Here is a 6,636-nt window from a genome sequence, read left to right as displayed (position 1 = left end):
TCTAAGTCAAGAGAAAGTTTCTTTGGAGCATAAGTGTAGGACCCAAGTCCTTCTAATGCATTCACCGATTCCATGTACCCCTACATGTCTTCACCATCAAAATTTACCAAAATAGCCGCCAATGCCTCACCAAGGCATTGTTTTTCCATCTTCATGTCAATTGCGTCTTCTACCTCATTAACAACATCAATGACTGAGATGCTTTCATATCTATGTGGTAACTTCATACCCTTGCTCGCTTGGAATGTAACCTTTTTTCATTAACTCGGAACTTGATCTCATTCTGTTCCGAATCCATAAGTGCTCTTCCAGTAGCAAAAAATGGTCTCCCCATGATGATAGGGATCTCTTTGTCGACAACACAATCAAGGATCACAAAGTCGGTGTGGAGGAGGAACTTTCCCACTTTCACAAGAACATCATCAAAAATTCCCACTAGTCTCTTTATTGAACGATCGGCCATTTGCAACCTCATAGTTGTAGGCCTCAGCATACCTAACCCTTCTTGCTTGTAAATAGAAAGAGGCATTACTTTGATGCTAGCCCCATTATCACAATGAGCTCTTGCAAAGTCGCGCGCCACAATAGTGCATGGAATGGTAAAAGCTCCCGGGTCTTCTTTCTTTTGAACGGTGGTTTTTTCAATGATGGAACTAACCCGGTGAGTCACATTTACCACTTCATTCTTGGTGGTTTTCTTCTTGGTGATCAACTCTTTCAAATACTTAGCAAAACCCGAAATCTCTTGAAATGCTTCCACAAATGGAATATTTACCAATAATTGCTTGAGAATGTCATAGAACTTCTCGAGTTTGCTATCATCAACCCTTCTAGCAAGCCTTTGAGGGAGAGGAGGAGGTCTAAGAATTGGTTCTAGAGTTTTTGGCGTCTCTTTCACCTTTTCCTTAACCTCTCCCCGGTTCACTTCTTGAATTTTCAACTCTTCCAGGACCTTTTTAGATTCAACAACAATTGGCACTTCAACTTATGCCTCAACTTCTTGTTCGGAATCTTCCACTTTGGCCACTTGTTTATTCTCTCTTTGAAGTACTTTTCCACTCCGAGTTGTAATTGCCATGCAATGAGAAGTTGGACTACTCCCTCTACCTTTTGGGTTTCAATTGTGTCACTTGGGAGTGTGCCTTTTTGCTATGGATTTTGCTCTCTTGAAAGGTCTCTCATTTGCATCTCCAACTTTTGAATAGATGCGGTATGAGAATCGACAAGCTCGGTCATATTCCTCATTGAAGTGTTGGAACTGTCTTGATTTTGCAATACTCGCTCAAGCATGTTTTCCAACTTGGAATCATTTGAAGAACCTTCCTTTCAACGCGAAGAATTTGAATATTGCCCTTTTGGTGGAACATAAGGGTTTGAACTCCGATTTTTTGAGAAGTTGTTGTTGTTGTTACTCCAATTCCCTTTATTTGAACTACCTAGGTCATTTCTCCACTGTTTGTTGCCTTGCTCTTACGGGTTAGGCCTCCATTGGTTTTGTTGTCTTGAACCTTGGTATTGTTGCCTTTGATAACCTCCTTGAGAGTTGTTAACATTATTTGCTTCCTCATAATCTTCATTTGATGTGGGTTGAACATCTTCCATCAAATTCACCTTTTTTGTTTGGCTTTTAGTGAACATCTTTGTCAACACATTGATGTTGGTGGCAAGCCCGGCAATTACTTGATCTCTTTCTTTGTTCTCCTTAATCTTGTTGGTTAAAGAAGGAGTACCATATGCAATTCCACCCGTGGTGTCTTCTGAGTGCCATGCTTGGTTATGTTTTGCCATTTTGTTAAGGATTTTTGTGATCCTCACAAATATTTTATCCATAAAAGATCCATCAGCTGCATTCTTGGCTATAGATTGGTTCATAGCATACAAACCCATATAGAATTTCTCTAACAAGATAAAATCCGGAAAACCATGATTCGGCGACCTCACCAAATATAACTTGAATCGATCCCATGCCTCATGTAGATGTTCTCCCGGTAATTGCTTGAAAAAGGAAATTTTATCCCGGAGCTCAGATTTCTTGCTTTGCGGGAACCATTTAGCTAGGAATGCTTGGACAAGTTCAGACCAAGAATGTATGGAATTTGGTGGTAGATTTTGAATCCATTTCCTCGCCTCTCCAGTCAGTAAGTACTTGAACACCCTCAATCTTAAGGCATCATTTGAGATGTTGTTCGGCTTGTGCATCGCACACACACCCAAGAAGGTTCTGAGATGTTGTATCGGATCATCATCGGTGAAATTTATGAAAAACCCCTCTGCTTTGAGCATTAGGATTAAACTATATTCCACCTTCAAAGTGTCAGCGTCTACTCTTGACGGTACAATAGCATTTGTATCCTCAATATACTCATCTATGTCCGCAAAAGGATTTTCCTCTTATTCATGTTCGGCGACGTTTTCCTATCAACACCAAGCAAAACTAGCAAAGTGATGGAATAGAAGAAGATGTAAAGTAAAGCACACACTAATTAGTAATTTCAAAACCATATTCCTCGGCAACGGCGCCAAAATTTGATACGCTCAAGTTACACTTTAATTAAATCATGTAAGGTGGTCGGTGTCACATATAATAACCCAACAAGGTTTGGGTCAAATCTCGTAGGGAATAGGTGTAAAAAGGTTATTTGAGTAGTGTGAAACTTGACTTATGTCGTAAGTCTATTCTGTTAGCTTAACAGTAGAATGATATAATTGTGATTTAACAATATAACTAATTTTGTTGTAAGAATGTGATTAATTTGATTAAGGAAACAAAGGTTGTATCCCCATCAATGAAATGTAACGCTATCGGTATTAATATGATATATTTCTAATGGAAGGTCCTTTGATATGCAAATGGTTTCTAAATGACTACCCAATATTTTCTAATGGTTGGGGTAGTATTTTCTCTTTATGATTTTTTCAAGATTTAAAGTCTTGAGTTATTGATATTCATTTCTACCAAATCCTAACCCACTTTTCCAAGTAAAGAAAGAGTAAAATGGAATAAGTTAATGTTTGCAACCACCAACCTTAAATAAAGCACAAGAAATGAATAAATATCAACCAACCATTATATATATATATATATATATATATATATATATATATATATATATATATATATATATATATATTCAATGTTAAATACCCATTAACGTAACACCCAGTTAGGGTCCACAACCTTAGTATTTAAAACTAGCTACTCATATTAAAATACAAAAGCAAAGCAATAAATAAAATTATAAAGTTTACAAAAGTGCAAGATTCTCTCTTCACGAGCTTCCAAATTAATGAAGTATCCAATTCTCTCAATGTCGGCCCTCGACTTCATGACCCAAAAAAATCCTAGTTATTCTTTTTATAGTGGACCAAAATTCATGGTCAAAATCGAACAAAATTACCCCTACAGACAACTTCTGCGACCGCATAATGGTCGCAGACCATGTATGCAGTCCGCATAACCTTCATTCTCGTCGCATAGTTGTAAATCACTAGTCTCAGGCTTCCACTGTGTATGAATTCTGCGGTCCTGATATCTGTTATGCGACCGCATTTTCCCATCGCAGATGTGTTGAGAAGCTTCTTCAATTGGAATTGTGCGGTCATTATGCGGCTCGCAAAAGTGTTATGCGACTGCATATTTTTCTCTTTATTTGGCCAACACTCTGCTTCAGTTTGTGGTAATTATGCGGTTCGCATTTGACTTTTGCGGTCGCATACTTGCAGCATTTCTGTCCTTTTGTCACTTTTTGACTTCTTTTCCATGTTTTTGGGTCTTCAAGTCTCATGCACTACAAAAAAACCAAACTTGATAAGAATTAACTAAAAATTCATTAAAAGACAAGCTAAAAATCTAAGTATTTGGTATCAAAAGTGCCGAAATTCTATGGCATATCATGCATAAGTACTCGTCACCTCACATATACGTTGTACCCAACATCTAAACATGTAGCAAATAGACAAAAAAGTCTTAATCCCTCAAGTCAAAGTTTACCACGACACTTTCCTCGCTCTAAGGATCAACTCAAAACTCAACCACAACTTTTCACTTTCAAACAAGGCTCCAAACCAATAGAATCTTGCAAATTACAAACCAAACGATTCACATTAAGGCTTAGGAACTACCCACGATTGAAAATGATTCAATTTAGGTCATTATTGAAAAAGTCAACAAAAGTGAACTCCAGGGCCCGCTTGGTCCAAACCCGAAATTCGGACCAAATCCCGATTACCCATTCACTTCCGAGCTCGATTATATAATTCATCTTGAAATCCGACGTCAATTTGAGGTCTGAATCCCAATTTTACAAAAATCCATAATTCTACCAGAACTCCTAATTTCCACCATGAAAACACTAGATTTTAGGTTAAAAACTTATGAAATGTAATGAAAGATTGAAATAAAATAGGTTTAGAATAACTTACCAATCAATTGGAGAAGAGGAGTTCTTTGAAAAATTACCTCTAAGGTTTTGTAGTTTTGAAAATTTAAAGAATGAACAAAAATCTAGTCTAACTCCTATTTGTTCAGTTGGAGATGTCGCATTTGCGACCAGGAGTTCGCATTGTGAATCCCTGCAAATGCGAAGAACACCTTGCAATTGAAAAATTCACGCACCTCTACTTTCATAGCATTTGCGATGAAATGTTCGCAAATGCGAACTCTGGCCTCCCCGCAATTGCAACCTCATGATCACAAATGCGAACCCTTGCTGACTTAGGAACTCTTTGCAAATGCAAAGAAGTTGTAAATGCAAGCCTAGAAGAATTTGGGATGTTCACAAATGCGAACACTGATCTCACAATTGCGAGATCAGAGACCAGTACCAGAAATTGCAGAACACCAGCTGAGTTTTAAGTCTAAATCACAGCGTAGCCTATCCGAAACTCATCTGAGCCCTCGGGGCTCTAAACCAAATATGTACACAAGTCCAAAAATATCATACGAACTTGCTTGAGTGATCAGATAGTCAATTTAACACCTAGAACTATGAATTGAGCATCAAATCAAAGGAAATTTTCAAGAAAACTCATGAACTTCTATTTCACAACTAGACGTCCGAATCATGTCAACCAATTCAGTTTCTCACCAAATTTGATAGACAAGTCATAAATATAGTAATGAACCTATGCCGAGTTTCGAAACCAAAATATGGACCCGATATTAATAAAGTCAAACATTGGTCAAACTTCAAAGCCATCAAGCCTTTAAAATGTCAAATTTCAACAAAGTGTAATAACTCGGGATAGGGACTTTAGAATTCAATTCCGAGCATGTAGCCAAGTCCCAAATCACGATACGGACCCATTAGGACCATTAAAATACGAATCCGGGTCAGTTTTCTCAAAACGTTGACCGAAGTCAACTCAAATTGATTTTAAGACAAAAACTTCATATTTTTCTCAGTTCTTTTAACATAATATCTTTCCAAAAAAACATCCAGACTGGCATGAAAATTGAGGAGGTCTAAGATGAGGTGTTTAAGTCTTCAAAGTACATAATTAGGTTCTAAAATATAAGATGATCTATCAGGTCATCACATTTGGTAGGCCCTCCCACTCCATAACTATTGGGAATATAGGATAATCAAGATCTTTATGCAATCTTTCATTCTCTAATAGAGCCCAATACTTATCCTCAGTCCCTTGGAGGTATTTAAGATCACTCGGTGCATGATGAATGTCTCGTGTCTTTTCCATCTCTAATATCTCCTTCATCAAATGCATAATAACTTCTGGTTCGTCTATGTGTGTTGAAGTTAGGAACATTGCATACAATGCTTGTGGTACAGCTAGTCTACACCAATGATATAATGCTTCATAATAGCACCTTTTTGAGTATAGGGGAACCCACTATAGGTTTTCACCCCAAATTGGTGCATATGCATGCTTTTTAGAATACGCCTCCCCCTCAATAATGTGCCCTGTAATTTTTAGATCTATATGTGTATTGATGGGTTTATTTTCTTAGTGACGTAAAATACCATACCACTTATCATCTACCAAATCAGTATAGTAACCTAGCATGTTCTTTTCAAGAAAGGGATCGATTGTGTTTTGACCCATGCCATGTGGATCGTTTGAACTACCTTAACCCCTTTGCCTCTTCTTAAACTATTTATTAAATGTAAGTGGTATTTTAGAAAGGCTTCGTTAAATGAATAACTAGAAAAAACAAATTTAGTTCTACTTAACAAAGACGAAAATGGAGGTAGTTCAATGTGAAGCATGTACAATATGCGTTATTAAATGCATGCCTTGTGTTGTCGACCTGAAAAGTCCTATACACACTTGTACCATAATGATTCTTTTACTAGTTCAACATGACGCATCTACAATATGTGTTATGCAGCAGCTCAGAAAAATAGTACAAATTAAATGCATGCATTGTCTTATCAATCTGAAAAGGCCTATACGCACTTGTACCATAATGATTACTTTACTAGTTCAACATGACACATCTACAATATGCGTTATGCAGTATCTCAGAAAAATACTATAGATTAAATGCACGCCTTGTCTTATCGATCTGAAAAATCCTGTATGCACTTGTACCATAATGATTTCTTTACTAGTTCAGCATGGAGCATGTACAATATGCGTTATGCAGCAATTCAAAAAAGCAATACAAATTAAATG

The 6,636-nt window shown here is 37.1% G+C and overlaps 1 non-coding gene across 1 annotated transcript; it reads left to right on the top strand.

Moving 5' to 3' along the window:
- Positions 1-1,918: 1,918 nt before the first annotated feature.
- Positions 1,919-2,025, top strand: LOC142179657 (small nucleolar RNA R71). Its single transcript, XR_012708202.1, has one exon. It is a non-coding gene; the product is annotated as a small nucleolar RNA R71 (small nucleolar RNA).
- Positions 2,026-6,636: the final 4,611 nt, after the last annotated feature.

Source organism: Nicotiana tabacum, chromosome 3, assembly GCF_000715075.1.
Source record: "Nicotiana tabacum cultivar K326 chromosome 3, ASM71507v2, whole genome shotgun sequence".
Taxonomy (NCBI): Eukaryota; Viridiplantae; Streptophyta; class Magnoliopsida; order Solanales; family Solanaceae; genus Nicotiana; species Nicotiana tabacum.
This window is presented reverse-complemented; position numbering and strand designations above follow the sequence as displayed.